The sequence below is a fragment of the Podarcis bocagei genome (genome assembly GCF_964188305.1).
Source record: "Podarcis bocagei genome assembly, chromosome: 9".
NCBI lineage: Eukaryota > Metazoa > Chordata > Lepidosauria > Squamata > Lacertidae > Podarcis > Podarcis bocagei.
Window position 1 is genome coordinate 27,841,291 of NC_138134.1, and position 19,008 is coordinate 27,860,298.

The following is a 19,008-nucleotide window of genomic DNA, read 5'->3' on the forward strand; positions in this document are numbered from 1 at the left end:
ATACAGAGCTCTGAAAGCAAGAATAAGGCAAATGATCACATGAAATATCCCAGCTTTGGCAGTATGGCACTATTCTGTAGCAAGTTCAAGTCACACAATGTGCAGGAAAGAAAGTATTCGGATCTCAGGATATGGTGTAAGATCCAGTGTTAGTCATACTAAGGTTGATCCATTGTAAGAAAGGGATTTGACTGATGTTCATTGATTTCACTCTTGAGTATGACTTGGTTGGGTATCACCTATGGTCTGGAGGCACATGAGGTCATCATCTGGTTGGTGACTGAATGATTGGCTGCCTAGGAACTACTTTATATTCCAGTCTTTCCAATTGCTCTTTTGTGTGAGGATGGCTGTTGTGTTTTGTAATACTTCCTTCTGTCACTTGGTCTCCTGCTTTGCTAGGGTTTATGAACAAGACAAGCTGTGCTCTAAGTTAAGGCAGTAAATGGAATGAAATAAAAACGTAAACAGATTCCCATTCAAAAAGTACACAGATTTAAAGCTAACATGTTTAGTGTTTTGCTACCAGGCCACAGAAAGAGAACACTGTCTCCATTTATGATTACAAATTTGCTTTTGGCTTCTTTACTGAGAACCAAACTACACATGACATTAAATGTGTGAAAGCATTTACTCTGCATGTTCTGTATTCATTAAATATTGGCTGCATGGTGAGAAGAGCGAGCAGAAGTGGGGGACGCAGCTTGACTTGTCATTCCATCAGGTCTCAAATGCAAATGAAGAAGTTGGCTTATGTTATCACTGTTGTGGTTTCTTTTCTGTCTCTGTTGACTTACCTGCTCATCTAAGTGGATTTGCCATTTGCCCAGATTCTCATACAACTGATTATGGGAATGCATACAATATGTCAAGGATAGGGAATCTGTGACCCACCAGATATTGTTGGGGCATAATTCCTGCCATCTCCGTCCATTTGCCATGCTGGCTGGGATTAATGGGAGTCAATCAACACCTGAAGGGTCACAGGTTTCCCATCCCTGTGATATGGGCATGCAAGATGTCCCACTCATTGCCATGCTCAAATTCTGACCCTGTTGACAGACAGATGTCAAAGCCATATCTTTGGACCATGTGGATCATACTAAGTCTGCCTGTATTTTTACAGTAATCACAAAAGTGTGTTGAGAAATCAAGTAAACAGCGCTGGAAAATATATGTTTAAAAACTACTATATGATCTCTGTAAACATGAACATTTTAAATTTATGTTGGAGGCATTCCCATAATTCACTCGAGGGTATGATTCAGGGTTTTTGTCATCAACCAATGTCTCCTAATAGTGCAAAATCTTACTGTAATTATATATACTAATAGCAAACTCCTTTGAATGTGGATTCTTAGGTAGCCCAAATTGCACATATTTCCAATCCACACATGATATATCGGCAGGCTGGGGGGAATGGGGGAATTCCAAAGCTTGCAGAAATACAAAAACATAAAAACAAAACCCAATATCTTGGAGGGGAGACAAAATATTTGATGGAGTACGTTTTCCAGTATGTCCCAACATGGCCTTTGAGAACAGTGTGGGAGGCCTCTTGGTGGTGATGCCAATAAGCCTTACCTGTTTGGTGGTAACACCTGGAAGTTCCCTAATTATGGAACTCCCTCCTGTGGAGATATGATTGACAGTCGGAGAATTTGCCTTCTCATAGAACTGCTACTGCTTATTTAATTGCTTGTGCCCTGACAGGTAATATGTCACATTCAACAAAGCTACAAATCAAGAAAACCCAAAACAAATATGTTTTTTCCTGTTCATGCTGAACTTCTTACTGTTGAATTTTTTCTTTCATTTGAAAAACAACTTGTTTCTGAACAGTGTTCTTATGTATACCTTTTTAACAAGAAAGAAGCACTGATTTGGGTGCAACTGTGGATTTGATGTTTTCAAGTCAAATGTTACACGTTTCATCTGATGGGAAAATAAATTCTACTTGAAAAAGCTGGATCATATTCTTTTTATTTCAGTATTGCTTTGCTGAAAGATCTTCCCCAAGACTTTATGCAAAATTATGAACAAAAATTATTTTTGTGTGTGTACAGTTGTCGTTTACCTTTCAGGTTTAAAAGAAAAGCATTGTGTTTATATGACACTTCAATTGCCGAGTTGTCAAAGGTGTGGGATATACTGCATTCACCCTGTTATCTCAATAAAAACCCTGTGATTGTTAATCTGCTATCAAGATTCCTTTAAATCACAACTGCTTAAAATTTATCTTGTATCCCTATAAATGAGTTCTTAAGACCAACATGCTTGAGTGAAGGAGGACAGCAAAAAAGAGTGTGTTGTAGAGAATAAACAGAATCAATATCAGCAGTGCTCATACTAGAGTGGGGGAAATGGAACAAAGCCCTGCAGGCATATAAAAGCAGTAAAAGCAATCGATGGTCTGTTAATTTATAGAAGCTATAGCTTGCTATGAGAAAATAACAGCTATGACTGAAGGTCAGAATAGATGATTGAGTCCTTGGAGTTTAAAACAGGATCCGTTTTAAATATTTCGAGGAATGAAAATCTGAGACAATTCTAAATTCTTGCTAAACAGAGGAAGGGTGTGTTTACAGAGTCTGAAAGAAATACTATATATTGAGACAGAAGCATCAGCATATTGACTACATTGATCATTATCTGGTTTTAATATTCGAGGAATATGGTCTCATGTGGAGAATCATTCAAGTGGGATATGTGTAAGAATAGGTAAGGATAGAAACACTGTGGTTAGATTTGGGTTTTAGGGTTATCACAGAATAAATACTGGGAGGCCCAGTATACACATGGGATGGGAATGTGAACCCTTTAGGAGAGAGGAATAATTCCCAGTATGAAACCATGTAGTCTACAGACTGGTTTTCCACCTTCATCATTTGAAAGGATTGCTGAATTCTTGGCAAAGGTAGGGACTAAAGTTGTGATAGTGTGTATATTTCTCCTGTTGTGAGCCTTAGCGGGGGTCTTACATCTGGGACTTTGGGGCCCAGTGTGCCACAGTCCCTGCATCACTTGGGCTAATTGCATGCAAAAGGAATGGTGAACCGAATCTTTTGCTTTACAGTTCAACTTCTGCAAATGGCTTCAGCTTTCAAGCCCAAAAGGGTTGGGTGTCCTGATGAGCCAATAACGGCCCACCTGGCTTGGCCTTCACTCCTTGGTCTTGAGACTGAGCTGCTGTACAGTGGTACCTCTGGTTAAGTACTTTATTTGTTCCGGAGGTCCGTACTTAACCTGAAACTGTTCTTAACCTGAAGCACCACTTTAGCTAATGGGGCCTCCTGCTACTGCCATGCCGCCGGAGCACGATTTCTGTTCTCATCCTGAAGCAAAGTTCTTAACCTGAAGCACTATTTCTGGGTTAGCGGAGTCTGTAACCTGAAGCGTATGTAACCTGAGGTACCACTGTATTCTGTTTGGGAGCCCTACTTCCTCACTGCCCTGACATGTCTTTAGGAAAGCTAATAGTCTCCATCCTCCTCAGAAGAGTGAAAAATATTGTATAGGCTGCACCTTTCATTTCTCCACTGATAGCAGAAACTATTCCCCCTCATCAGCTGTATGATTTCATTTTATTGTCAATCCATGGTATAACAGTTTTAAAAGAGTGTAATGATAACTGTGTGAATTCATGGGGCATAGTGGGAGGAAAGCACCCAAAAGAAGTGTGCCTCTGTTGACCTACAAAATGAATGAATGACAATTTGACCATAAATAAGTCAGTCTTCTAAGACCATAGCTTTGACATACTTTGGCGCACACAGTTCTTTGGAAGAGCTCTTTTCTTTAGGAGTCAGTTTACAGATAGGGTATCATGTAACTTGACCTGCAATGGAGATTTCTATCCCATCTTTAAACAAGCACAAGAGAGAGTTTTAATTCCCATTTTGCATAGCTGTACAGTTGCACGTGTTTTGAACCGACACAACATCTGATTCACAGAGACGTCTGGTAGCTGATTTATGGTTTTGCTTACACACAATTCCAAGATTCAAGACACATACAGTATTCTCAGGACTACTAGCCCTAGGAGAAATTTCTGTTGAAGTCTGCACCTGTTCACGCAGCACATGTCAGCATGAAATACAGTCTAGTTGTATGGTGAAGCATGGGGGGGGGAAGCATAGTAAGTTAACTGCTGTAAAATACAATATTGCATTCTTATGACAGTAAGACTTGGATGTCTAGAGAGCTTAAAATTAACTCCTGATTTAAATGCAGCAGATGCTGCTTTGAAGTCAATTAAATATATTTTAGAAAGTTTCCTAAAAAGTGAGTGCATTGATATACATCGTCTAAAGACTGCTGTGTGCGTTTACAAAATCAGCTAGTTGGCTTTAACAGTTGCTTTCATCAGGAATTATTTCTTAAATTGATGTGCAGGTCAAATTCAGTGGTAATAGGACACTGTAGTTAAATAGGCACAATATTTCTCTTTTTTAACTTATATACTTCTTGCATTTGGTTTTCTTCACAGTATGATCTTTTTTTCTTTTTTACAAATACGCCCCAGCCTTTGGTGGAATTTGCATCAATTGATGTGGCTTTCAATAAAACCAGCGTGGGTTTTTTTCCAGGGGGTACTCAAGAATATGCAGTACCGGCACCTTTTCTGTTGTTGTTGTTGTTTTGTTGTTAAAAAGTGTTGCACTTACTGTAACAACTTCATGGTGAGTACTGGTACCTATTTTTCTAGATAAAAAAAGCAGTGAATAAAACAATCAAATAAAATACATAAAGCAGCAACATATGATGGATGCAGGTTCAGCAGCAAAAAATATTCTAAAATGAGGGTCTACCAAATTTGTAAAAAGTTTCTGTCCTGCAGACAAATGCCTGCTGGAAGGTTTAACTGGGCGGTAAACAATTGGAAGGCTGAAAGGGCTCTAGCTACTATTCCATAATCTGGAGGAAACCACAGAAATGGCCTCTTGCCCCCAACCAATGGTGCCTCAGCTATGAGCAGGAGGGGGATTGCAGTCAATTATTCCAAATCTAAGCCATTTAAGGCTTAAAAAGTAACCACCAGTTCTGAATTGTTCCCCCAACAGTGCAACTGTTGTGGAACAGGTATGCATGCAGGTCTCACTAGCTGAGCTCAAAGCCTTATCCAGAAAATCATTTGTTAGGCAAGCATTTGCATAATGAGTCAAAAATTTCCATTGATTCCTCTGGGGAGATTTCCCAACCACAGACTTTTTGCCCCCAAAGTGATAAAAATACCCATGAAAACCCTCTGGAACCTTGCAAAAAGGCAACCAAATGAAGAACAAATGCCAACCTTATCCTCTGCCCCTTTGTAATGGGGGGGGGGAGAGAGAGAGTTGGCCATAGTGAATATGGAGACCCAGCCATTGAGTTCAGTGGCTGGAACTTATTTCAGCTATTTAAAATGGTCACTTGAGGATTTGGAAATGATTCAATGCCATTTAAACTAGTTTTGAATCTCTGAGCAAAAGTGCAGGTTTCCATTTAATGTTTGTTAGTGGGTGGGGCACGTTTGTCATTGCAGGTTAAAATTTTGAGGGGATAAATAAACATGTCACGAAAGTCATCCTTGAACATCTTCAAGTTGTGCTATTTCAGAACTTTGCTACGTAAGATAAACTCTTCCTTAAATGAAGAGATCTGCAGGCTGTGTTGCTCTTTGGTAGGTAAAATTCTCATTTAATTATAAGTCTGAACCCAGGTTAAAAAACCACATCTAAACAAAAACACAACAGATTTTAACCTGTTTACCATTTCATGTGTTTTGGGCAAGCATTTGCAGTGTGGTCATTTCATATGAATTCTCCACAGGGCAACTGCAACAGAGCCACATATCAGTTTCTTATTTGTGCACCTGTACAATGCAACACTGGGTCGTGATAGTGACATGACAAAATGCAGACTTTTTTCTTAAAGTGTAAAAAGTGGGGGTGAGGGGAAGAAACCTCAGCCTTGTCCCCTTACAGTTAGGTAAGCCAAACACACACACTGAATTTAACAGAAATCTCTCTTCCTTGTGCTCTCAAAAAAGCAAATGAAAACCTTCCCCTTGCAGGGAGGAGTATGGAGATAACAAACGAGACTGAAAAAATGGGAAGGGAGTTTCAGTTCACTGTTAAATTTCATACCAGTTGTGATGGGTGTGGATGCATTGAAAGGACACGTCACAGTGCTTTGTCAGGGGGTACTCAAAGGTATGCAGTACCCAGACCTCTTTTTTGTTGTTAATAAGTGTGGCACTTACTGTTACAATTTCATGGTGAGTAGAGCACATTTTTTCTAGGAAGAAAAGCAGTGACAGGTCACATTCCCGGAAGGAATACAAAAAAAAAGATGGTTGGAAGTGATAATCTCCACAACTCGGGTGAAATGTTTTAAATCCAAGGGATTGTTATCTTTCCCTGTCTGATGATGCTCTGCAACTATGTCCTGCTGATCTATGCTGCCCCATCATGCTATCCACTTCTGCTGTTATGCTTACGTTTTGCCATTCAGCATCTTCACTAGTCATCAAAAAAGGTTCCTCTCTTTTATTGAATCACACCAAGTATCTAACTAAGTAATTTTGTTACCCTTTCTAAGGGTGGAACTAGACAGTTGTATTTTCACTGCTTAAATGCTTCTATTTAGTAAGAACAAATCATCTTCTACTGCCTATGTAGCAGAATTCCAGCTATATAGAGAACAAGTTATTTGCAAGTTCTGGCCGTGCAGTGAGTCTAGCATAGCTTACCTGCACTCTTTAAGAAATGTGTAGAAATGTAGGATGCTAGCTGATGCTGCCTTTAGCAGAGCGGGAGCCACGGTAGTATGTCTCCTTCTAATGAATTGCGATAATGTTGGAAGTCCAGTCATGTAGGAGTTCATAGTGTGTGTTCATTGTTGATTTGGCCATCATTGCTCTAGTGTCCCAGGAAGATCTGTTCTGATATGGGAAGGAATTTAATAATGGACACCTCCCCACAGGATTACAGGCTTCCAGTGTACCAAATGGTGCAGGCAAAAACTGCCAGTTGCACTCCCAGTTACTCAGAAAAGCGCTCCAATGTCCTGTTCAGATTATTCGCATTAGACTTTTCTAAGCACTGACCGTGCAGGCAATCATCACCTCCTTCCACCCAATGTTAGCTCCCCAGAGTTTCTGAGATGTAATTTGGTCTTGCAAATCAGTGGGCAGAGTGTGATTTATTAGCAGTACAAGCATAGAATCCCTAATCTCCTCTTGTGGTCTCAACATCCACTTATCTTTCCTCAGCCACAAAAAAGCAAAATATACTTCCCACAATTGCTTGAAACAAACACAACCTGCACTCCCATCAGTGGTACTCTGAGGAGAACTTCAGTGGCAAACAATATCCATCTCCTCTTTCTCTCTTTTGCCTGCAAAAAGCTGAAGTAGCACATGATAACATACCAAATATTAAATATGTTTATTTGCCAACAAAAAGCGACCTCAGCATTTGAATTATTGTATTGTTTCTTTACCCCTGCCCCATGTTATTTGTTAAGTTAAAGGGCTACATGTGAGTACAGGTGCATGTGGATAAGTCTCTCTCATATATACTATACTCAGTGCCAGATGAGAGAATCTTGGTTCAAACCATGAGTGAAATTACACAACCTTATTCTTGTCAAGTGGGTGGGGGCCGTGTCACACACAACAGTTTTCAGCTTTCTTAATTATGTGGCTGCATAATTTGCTTTCACCATTGGATGTGCTGTTTTCTAGATCTGGATTAAACACTCAAAATACAATCCCCACCCCTCCCCCCGCTTGCAGTGTTTGATTGGACTTCAAGTCAAGGTACCTTTCATTGAAATTCTTGCTCAGTTTAGAGTTAATTTTTCTGTGTCGCATACACATATATACATACTGTGCATATTTATATGGGTGTATTATATACATGCAGATTGCATATGTGTGTGTCTTTATCATATTTATTATATAGGATTTATTACATCATTGTTATACCCTGCCCTTCCTCCGAACGGCAGCTAATATCTTAAAGGTTTACCTAACAATACTATTAAAAACATAAAATAACCACAAAACCAAAAAAAAGTATTTATCAACCAACTTCATCTAAGTCCCTAAAACCTGGGCAACATTTTTTTATAATTCGCCTGAATATTCCTAATATGAGGGTATCAACCCAAACTCACCTGGCAGGGATTTTCATATGTGACACGTGTGTCTGTCTGGTTGGCAGTCCTCAAAGCTGGCATCCAAAGCTGTGGTGAAATAGATAATTTAATTCCAGGTAAGAGATTACAATTATCATTGATTAATTATGCTCCTATTTTAAATATTCAGTGTTTCGGGGGGTTGTTTTTCAAAACAGCAGTAACTACAACATATGCTCTTGGCTTTGGGGCAGTCAGTTAGCTCAGGAACATCCTGTACTGTCTGTATTTGGCTAAGGCAAGGGCTAAGTCTTTACTCCCCCTCAGTCCAGATAAGCTCCATTAGTTCAGTTGCAGAGTCAGGTTTACCACTTGACTGAAGAAGGCACTGACTTTTCTTTTTATGGTGCATCTGTCTTCATCCCAAGTGCAACTTCTTAAATATATGTAATGGCTTGTCCTTTCTGAGTTCCCAAAGCCCAAAATAATTTGGAGTTGAGTTTTGGTAGGAGTAGGGTTGTACTCCCATAAACTCCGACCGCCACAGCTAGGGGTAATAGGAAGGCCACAGGTTCTCTAAATCTGGGCTAGAGCTGTGCTGAAATGTTAGCGATACAATCACCTTCCTGCAGCCAAAAAACAAGAGAAGACTGGCAGACAGCCCTCAGACCAAATCATATACAAATACAGGAAATACAGGTGTGTGTATTTAACCCCACTGTTAAAATTGGGTTTACATTCTGAAGGGTCCTGCGCATAAACAAAAACCGCATATTTGGAGAGCACCCTCTAAATGCTTATTCCCCCCCCCCCCGATCTCCAGTGTTCTCTCCCACTGTCTCTTCAGTTCAGAACAAAATAACTAGAGTTGAAACTCTGGGGTCTGCTGGAGGTTGGAAGATGCTCTTCATGTATCAGCTGATAGGTGGGAAGGCTGAGCAACCTAAACAAAGTCCTGCTGTGCCTCCTGTCTCTTTGGGGCTTCTTCCTCCCTCACCAACATACCCTTTGGGCTCCGGAGAGGGTCTCCTTGTGAGCCACGAGGACACTCTAGCTCTCTCCTGCCATTTCTTGGTGTGGTTCTATTTATTTCCCAGCGCCATGCGTATTTGTGGTTGTATGCAAATGTGGGGATACCTGTATGGGATGGGAATAGGAAAATGATAAAGTGCCGATTCCCAAGTGCACTCCTGCCTCAAAACCCGACATTAACCAGGAGTGGCCAGGTGTGTCCACTTCGTAGAATCATAGAATTGGGAGGGACCACAAGGGTCCTCCAGCCCCTTACAATGCAGGGATCTTTTTGCCCAATGTGGGGCTCAAAACCATGACTCTAAGATTAAGAGTCTCATATGTTTACCACTTGAGCTAAGATCATGTCTCACTGAATTCCTCCTGCATTCCCATGTTGTGCATGATCCTGTAGGTCCTGAGGAAGTGTGGAGGGTGGGAAACTGTGCAAGGATGCTTTCTTCAGCTTTACACTGGCTCTTCTTGCTGATGAGAGGTCTCATTAGGGCTCATTGAGACCTAGTAAGGAAAGTGGTAACTTCCCACCCACCGAAAAGTTTTGAAGAGCAGCAAAAAATTCAGGGGAGAATGTTTTTCAAGAACTGCAGGGGGGTGGGACAGGAACAGCCTCAGGTTTGGCACTGCTGCATTTTCTGCCGTTTCAACACCCTAAACTGTCACTTGGAATATATCAATGATACTGTGATACTGTTATCGCTTGCTCTTCTTACTGTGATGTGTGTTATGATTCCTTTTGCTGCTTCATAAGTTCCTCAAGACTGGAACTGGAGCATCTTTATATTGTGCCATCTGCAAGGCTTCACATTGTCCATGTGTAATAACAAAGCATAATTCATTACTTGGATCTTCACAACAGCCCTCATAATAGTGAGCAAATGCATTCTGTAGCAATTGCCTTCCTTTGACAACTGTGTCATCCCTTAGTGAAGATTGGTATATAGAGTTAATTCACTGCTGTTTCCTAATCCACTAATTAGAATAGATGTGACAGGTTCTCCTGCCTCTGTACTTTAAGGAATCCCTACAGCCTGATCTCTTCCAATCTGATTTTGCTTAAGCTCATTTTCCAGGTTGCCAGTTCAATTTCTAACAGACTGGCAGTGTGAGATATTTCTAGTTAAAAGAATGTTGTTTCTCTCTTGGTCCTAATTGTAAAGGCTTCCATTTTGTGTTTAATTCTCTGGATGATGCACTGAGACTTTTCCCCTAATTCATTATCTCTGATACTTGCAAACTGATACTTCCCACTTTTTTTAAAAAAAAAATCTTCCCTTTTTAAAAGCTTTAACTTGGCTGGCCCACATCCATCCATTAGAAATGCACAAGTAACACTGAACTTTCCTTAGCAGAATTGTTGGGCTATTTGTAGAAAAGGGAGCAGTTTTACTAGTGGCATTTATTGGTTTCTAAAGAATAAATCCAGCAGAGCCATTTAGTTAATAGCAAAATTATGTTTATGAGAGACTATAAGCAGTGCCTTTCTGGATGAGACAGAGGTCTAACTCAGCCAGTATTCTGCTTTCTTAGCAGCCATCCAGATGCTTCAAGATGCTCTTGAGTCATAAGGGGTGATGGGTGCCTTATGAGGAACGGCTAAGGGAGCTGGGCATGTTTAGCCTGGAGAAGAGGAGGTTAAGGGGTGATATGATAGCCATGTTCAAATATATAAAAGGATGTCATATAGAGGAGGGAGAAAGGTTGTTTTCTGCCTCTCCAGAGAAGCGGACACGGAGCAATGGATCCAAACTACAAGAAAGAAGATTCCACCTAAACATTAGGAAGAACTTCCTGACAGTAAGAGCAGTTCGACACTGGAATTTGCTGCCAAGGAGTGTGGTGGAGTCTCCTTCTTTGGAGGTCTTTAAGCAGAGGCTTGACAACCATATGTCAGGAGTGCTCTGATGGTGTTTCCTGCTTGGCAGGGGGTTGGACTCGATGGCCCTTGTGGTCTATTCCAACTCTATGAGTCAATGATTCTATGAAGCAAAGTAATTCCTGGCTGTCTAGTTCTGAGGCCCAGTGGCGTAGTGTGGGTTGTCAGCACCCGGGGCACAGCCAGCACTGCAGTGAGAGAGAGTGAGTGAGCCAGGTAGGGGCAGAGAGCTGCGAATGCGAGCGCCCCCCCCCCCGATGTTGCGCCCGGTGCGGCTGGCCCCCCCTGCACCCCCCACGCTACGCCACTGCTGAGGCCTGTAAGGTAAGAATGCATTCTTATAATGACCCAAGGGCAAAGAGAGGGTTTGCCTATTGCAGTGATCTCATAGCAGAACTATAGCAGGGGCAGAGAACCTCTGACCCTCTAGATGTTGTTTGACTACAACTCCCATCAGTCTGCATGGCCCAATGGTCAGGGGTGATGGGTGCTGAAAAATATCTGGAGGGTCACAGGTTCCCTATGCCTGCTTTTGCAATTGCTCTCCCTGGAGTTTCTGAGGCTAATTTATTCTCATTAAGATGGACTGGTATCTCCCAGTGTAGCATTTCACCATAACTATGAATGGCAGCCTTTAGGTCATATATGTGAGAATGTAAAATATACAGCAGTTAAACTGACCATACATAGGGGAGCAGCAAGTTTTGTCTCCCCACCTCTGCAAACAGCAGCTGTTTGGATTTGCCTCATCCATCTTAATGAGAATGATTAAAAATGAGCCCACACTTTTCTGCATAGTCAAAACTGGGGTGCACGTCTTCCAAGACATGCTGCTGGGAGAGTCACACGGCCTGCACCTCACTCTCACCCAAAATGGCCACCGAGATCTCGTGAGAAAAAATGGGGTGTCCTGCCTTGTATTCCGTTTCTTAGTTACACTTGAGTGTGATGCTATAAATTCTAGGCTATAGGGCAACCCCCAGGACTCACTTTTAATACAAAGTCTGCCCATCTTCACACTGCCTAAGTTTTAAGATAGTGAACGGTTTGCTTGGGAAGAGATGTTCTGTTTCTCTGATCCATTCTGCTGTGTGGCAGAGAGCTGATTGCATCACATTCTTAGTCTCTCTTATTTATTTACAGTATTTTAAAAATACAATGCATGTAAAGAGAATTGACCTTGTTAGAATTAAGGAGCAATTGTTTGGCAGCACGTTCAGGTGTCTCATTAAACAATAGGCTTCTGTTTGGTTTATATGCTGATTTGCCCGGTTATGTGTTATTAACTGTTAAATAACATTGCTACTGAAGGAGCATTTTACAGGTGCAAGCGAGGTATCCCAGGCTCTCTGAGAAGCTTCTGATGCAAGCTCAACATAACTCTCTAGCTCAAATTAAAATCCAAGCTAGAGAATAACTTCTGGCTGTTCCAGCCAGCCAGTCACCCCAATCCCTGAAACCTCCTCTTCCATTCCCTCTCCATTTACTGGGTGGCAGAACAGGTATGCCCCAGACATGAAAAGAAAGAAAGGACCAAGTTCAGACCCCACTTTTCTTTCTAGAGTATGAGTGGCCCTTGGAATTTCCCAGGACCTACTGGCACTGCAGTAGCAAGGCACGCTTCTGAACTTGGAGTAGCGCAGAAAATAAACAAAAGCACCATATTTTTCGCTTTATAAGATGCACCAGACCATAAGACGCACCTAGTTTTTGGAGGAGGAAAACAAGGAAAAAAAATATTCTGAATTTCAGAAGCCAGAAGAACAAGAGGGATTGTTGCACAGTGAAAGCAGCGGTCCTGCTTGCTGTTCTGGCTTCTGGGATAGCTGTGCAGCCTGCATTCGCTCCATAAGACGTGCACACATTTCCCCTTACTTTTTAGAAGGGAAAAAGTGAGTCTTATAGAGCAAAAAATATAGTATTTCTGAAATTATGGGAAACAGCTCAGTTTCATTCTTCATCAGTGTGGTTTGGGGTAGGAGTGATCTTGCTTGACACAGTCTTTCTCTCTTTTTAAAAATCACATTTCATTTCTTCAAAAATGCATGGGCCTGTTTCAGTGGTTCAATATGCTGTAGTGGTTAGAGTGCCTGACTAGGACCTGGGAGACCAGGGTTCAAATCCCCACTCAGCCACGGGGCTCACTAAGTGACCTTGGACCAGTCAGTTTATCTCAGTGTAAATGACTTCATATGGTCGTTGTGAGGATGGAATGAGGAGGGGGAGATTCACACCTATCACCCTGAGCCCTCTTTGGAGGAAAGGTGAGCCATAAATGTATTAATAATACAAGTAAATTAAATACATTGAAATATTTGTTTGCCATTCAAGTTTGTAAGGAGCACTCAAACTACAGCTTTCCACCTTGGGTATCATGGCAAACTGAATTGGCCAAATAGGTAGTACTGCAGTAAGGAAAAGAAAGTGACCGGGGAGAGGGGGAGTAAGTGGCAACAAAGATGTGGCTCATTCAGAAATAAGTCTGAAGTAGGACATCAGTCTCTTGAAGTCCTGTCAGCCATATTCTCTCCATATTGCAGATGAGGATGTGAAAAGTTGATAGAACAGTGACTCGCATAAGGCCATTTGATAGGGTTTGTGACGGAAGTGAAATTTGAGTCTTGTCCTGCAAAGATCACATCTCTCAGACTTGGTATATACTGCTCAGGCTGTAAATAGCAGCATAATGTTAGAATCAGGGCATAATCTAAGGATAAGGTTGCTCCGTGGATGCATAACACATTATCTTAGCATACTACAAAATTAATTGTTGACTGTGAGTTAACTGAGGAAACCAGAAGCATATGTGGTGATATATGTGAAGCTATGCTCAAATGAAGACATTTGACGAGATCTGTGCATGTTCCTGTCCAGAATTAATCAGTTGCAGCTAGATTGGTGTTGGCTGTGATTGTTTTGGAATTAAAATGGTGTATTAATGATTAACCAGTGCCACTGAGGTAGGACCGAAATATTTCACCCCTTGCTGTCAACTACCTATTGCATACCTATAGGTATGGAAGTTTGCAAAACACACACAACATACACCAGGTGGTGCAGGTAAGATTAACTACATTCAAGGGTCTTCTAAAATATATCCTGTGAAAATAATGACCTAAGTAATGGGATCTTGTCTAGCCTATACAGCAAAGATTCCTTAGAAAGATATGTGTGAAGAATGCCCCAAGTTTGATAGGCCTTTCAACATAAAGATGCAACTGTATAGATAAACTCATCAGTAGTCCCACTGACATCATTGAGCTTTATATGTTCCTTATGGACTGTTTTCAGATGACTTGCATGCTTCCACATGCATGAAGATTCCACCTGCTATATTCAGCACCTAGCCAGAAGAGAAATTGTTTTGAACTAAGTTTCTGCACTATGATAGTTCCTTATACATATTATAAGCCCACTGATAACAGTGGTCCTGCCTGGCTTTGGACTGGAGTCATTACAACCTCAGGTTAGCTGACAGTAAAACTGTGCATAAAATTGCATATCTGTGGATACATACCAAATAAAAAATATATAAGCTAAAGCTTTGGGCTTTTAAAGGCTAGAGAACACAGAATGTTTGTTGACTTTCCCCCAGTAGAATTCCAGATCCTCCTAGTGTTCCTATTTTCCAGGGACATCCCTGATTTAGCGAAGCCATCCCAGTTTCTGATTTGATCCCACTTTTCCTTAGGATGTCCTATTTTCATTGGAGAAATGTTGGAGGGTATGGAGTTATCCGACCCCTGAGCCATTGGAAGCCAATCTTGTATAGGGAAGTGGTTTTTTAATGCTTAATGTTTTTATATATGTTGGAAGCTGCCCAGAGTGGCTGGGGCAACTCAGTAGGATGTGTGGAGTATAAATAGTAAAATTATCATTATGGAATGGGATATCCCTATTTTAATAGAGAACTATTGGAGGGTATGGAGTTTTCTTAATTTTGCAGTGGTGTGGTCACTGACTTAACAGCTGAATATACATTAAGAAGAGATAACACATATTTCCTTTATCAGGAAAGAGTATTGCTTCTGAGTGATGAGTTTCTCCAGTTTAGATGATAACTTACAACACTTTACGTTAACACGAAGAAAGCATTCATTTGAATTTCATTCCGTCTAATTTACAAGAAGAAAAGTCCCATCGCCACATTGTTTGTCTGTGCTCTGGAAGGCCAATTTTTGTCTTGTCCCATTTCTCCCCAAAAGCAGTAACTCTGCTCATGAAGAATGCCTCCATATATATCAGTGGCATTGTTAACCGAATGGTAGCATGTAGAACTTGCCAATAAAAATGTACTGCTGCTTCCTGTGAGAGGGAGGCGTTCCAGATACGCTTGAAGTATTTGTCGTTGAGGTGAAGCCCTTGCAGGGCTGTCAGTGGGATATTTGGCCTCAGCATTCAAAATGTCTCAGGCCACCTTGGGGCTGTTTGATTTACAGGAAATTGTTGGGTGGGGGCTACCTGGAATGCGAGCATGATTTTAAGCACGATGCCCTCTGCTCAGTGTGAATAATGTAATGTGCAGTTTGGCCCAAAGCGAGTTGTGGCTAGTGCACATGTGCACGCATAAACAACATAAAGCCGCCCCTCAATTGTAAAATAGCCGCAGTGATTTAGAAGGGATGGGTACCAGAAAAATGAGGACAGCGTGGATGTATGAGTTTGTAGCCCAGCAGAGCTTGATTTCTAAAATTCACCCTGAACACACTTGGATGTCTATCCCTCTGAAATTTGACAGCCTATGTGATTTCTTTTCATTGGCAGCACACACTGCAGCACACAAAACATTTTGTAGTTCTGAATGGCTCGTATATAATCCTTGTCACCTCGCACCTATCTTTTCTTCTCTCCTTTGTCCTTTTTGGGTCACTAGCAGGAATAGCCAGTCATCTCTTACTTTGATCCATCTTTCTGAATTGCCTCTAAGGCATTGTTAGCCTGGCGCTGCCTTCTGGGTTTATAATAAAAGCTCATTTTTAGGTGTCCCATGCCACGTTTATAGCCTGAACACGGTTGCTTGCAGTTAGATGACTTTTTTTAGACTTCCTGATTTTACATTTAAGATCCAAATGTGCAAATACTGACTTAACACAATATTTACTAGGTATTCTACACAGCCCTGATCCTCTACCCGGACTTTGACATTCCTTTTCAGAGGGAACAATGGATGCTTTTCTGCAAGATGGCAAAATGATCTCCCTTTTACTCTGAGGCCTAGTTCTCACAAATAGTAGACAAGGCAACTGACCTGTTTTCTGAACTGTTCTACTTAGATGAGGGAATTTATTTATTGATTGGTATGCTTTCCCTGCACATGGAAAACTGATATGTCAAGACAGATAGCTTCACTAGAATCCTCCCTGGTATCTACTTTTCTGTGTGCAAGGATTTTACATATAGAGGAGTATTTGATATTGTGAGCTATCATTGGCAGTCTGAAGTAATGCATTTGAGAAACAGGTTGGCCACCTTATTGTTCATTGTGCCTTAGTTATGGTAACAAATGTCCAGATTCCTTGAATATGTCCTTTGAAACAAATCGTCCTTCCCATTGCTAAGTAGAATAAGCTTTTGTGATTTCCCGACATCTGCTCCTTTTCTTATCACCCACAGCTTTGAGTGTGAAGCCAAATAAGTGGATGCAGAAGGTACTTAATAGAGCATTCAGCATTCCTTCCCAATAGGGAAAACCTCTGTTGTGCTTGTCTGGATGAGAGACAGAGGACAGGAGAAAGGGAGCCAGAGTGCTAAACTATAGGTGAGGTACCTCTGGACCAAACTTGCACCCATCCTCTACTCAAGCTGAGGAGGAGAGAGATGACAGCATAATCAGTTGGGCAGCCTTCTGTCTAAGGAAGGATGCCTTTGAAAGTGGGGATCAGTCCACCTGTCAGCAACCTAATCTGCAACTTCAAAGCTTCCCACAGCTTAGCACCTTACCATCTGAGAAGAGAAATGAAAGTGTTCATTGGGCCAGCTAACCTCATCTCATCTATCAAAACTGTCCCTACAGAAAAGATCTATTGGGGTCCCCTGATTGTTACCCCACCCTCAGACATGTATTCAAGGAAATTACAGGAGTGAAAACATGCTATAGATGACTGCTTTGGTAGACGGTTCCCATGGCATCTGTGGATACCCACCAATATTTTTTCTCAGGGGAAAATAGTTATTATTGGTCAAATTCTTTAATTCAATGCTTCCATGCAATTTAATAAATACATGCAAGGGGGAGAAGGCGTTTGCATATTTGGGAAAAATATATTAAGAAATGAAGGTTGTCATGGAAGGTTCAGATGACACCAGTCTGAAAAATAGAAAATAACTTTATTATTTTTCTTAAACAAGAATGTATCAGGATGTTACGGAAGTTGGGTCCCAGCCCAACTCTCTGCCAAGTGGTAGTAAGATTCCAGGGGGTTCCTGGCACTCACCCAAAGCAATCTGTGTTTCTTTGGAGAATGGAGAAACGGCAGAGACTGTCTTAGCTTTAAGAAATATGATTTATTCATATATTTACACCTTCAGTCTGCATGGAGGGAGTCTGAATCTTACAGCAAGAGGGGCTTGTTCCTCACAGCAGTGCAGCACTGGAGTTAAAGGCATCTCTCCCAGCCTTCAGCCAGCCTGCTCAAGATGGATCCCAGTCTTTTTTTCTCCCTCTTCTCAGCACACCTTGCTCTAAAGTCTCTCTTTTTTTCCTGTCACTTGAAATACACACCCCACCACCATGGCAACCTCTATCTGCCCAGGCCCAAGATTCTTCCTACATGGGCCATCAAACCTTTTTGTCATGTTAATGCCTCTATCCCACGTGAGGTACTGGCTTGGAAAGGAATCTTAGCCTGTACTTTTCCACTGGCCTGCAATCTTCCCTTCAATATTGCAAATAATCAAAATCTTACCATATATTAATTTGTAGGGTTTGGTCCCCTACCCCCAATAGATAACAAGGAAACTCCTTGACACCATCCAGATATAGCTAAGTCCATTGCCACCAGGTGACTAAGCTATATGATGGATGCTATCCAAACAGGTGATTTAGGAATAGTCAAGTACATCCAGAAGTTCTGTGGTTGCGTTAAAAAGGTCTGTGTTTCTTTCTTACTGCTCTGGAACACTACCTTCAGGTAGTTAAACTTTACAGTCATAGCCTACCAGTGTCATTCGGCCAAGAAGTCATATACCAAGGGCAAAAGTCTGGCTTTGAACTTGTTCCTAACAAAATTATATTTCTATTCACGATTACATCATATGATAGTGATGGGGAGCCTGTGACCCTCCAGATGATGAGGCACTTACATCATAAATAACCATTGGCCTTGCTGGTTGAGATTGATGGGAGTTTCTTTTCAAGAACATCTGAAGGGTCACAGCTTCCCCATTCCTGGTATGTTGTTTTCTCAGTAGCGCTACGGAAATGGTGGTTGCAGAGAAAAGCAGGTGTGTCTAAGCCCCACTGACAATTCACAGCACTTACAATCCAGTCCTAAAAGTGTGCAGCTTCAACAGGATTTCTTTGTTTTATCACAGACTTAAACACAAAATTAAAACCTGTGTTCTATTGATTAAGCAGGCCTCATAATTTGTAGACCGCACCCAATAACACAGCCTTCACAAACCTGATTCCATCCAGATGTTTTGAGTTACAGCTTCCATCAGCCCCAGCCACCAGAGCTGAGGCTGATGAGAGTTGTAGTCCAAAACTTGAAGGACACTATGTTGGCAAACACTGCAATGATGGATGGGATCCAGAGATGACTTCCATGGGTGGAAGGGCCTTTCCATGTGTGCAAGACAACCTCACTGATTTCCACTGATTTCCCCATTCCACTGCAGCCCCCTCAGTCTCTCTGGAGTGGCTTTTTGGGTGGTATGGGGAGCTGGGGTGGGGGGAGGAAAGCCCTCTTCAGCAAGCAGAATTCTACTTGTGTGGCTGCAGATCAAAAACTATATTATTTACCATTTGCTTTGAAGCA

At 41.5% G+C, this 19,008-nt stretch overlaps 1 protein-coding gene and 1 long non-coding RNA gene across 40 annotated transcripts in view; one reads left to right on the forward strand and one right to left on the reverse strand.

Annotated features, from left to right (window-relative positions):
• The window catches only part of SORBS2 (sorbin and SH3 domain containing 2), a gene marked incomplete at its 3' end in the record, with an annotated part of 184,846 nt that overhangs the window by 5,165 nt on the left and 160,673 nt on the right, over positions 1 to 19,008 (forward strand). The gene's annotated exons all lie outside the window — the stretch shown is intronic.
• LOC308595207 lies at positions 3,518 to 8,378 on the reverse strand. The gene is made up of 3 exons (XR_014011916.1): positions 8,164 to 8,378; positions 6,734 to 6,925; positions 3,518 to 4,704 (listed from the first exon to the last, which is right to left on the reverse strand). It is a non-coding gene; the product is annotated as an uncharacterized lncRNA (long non-coding RNA).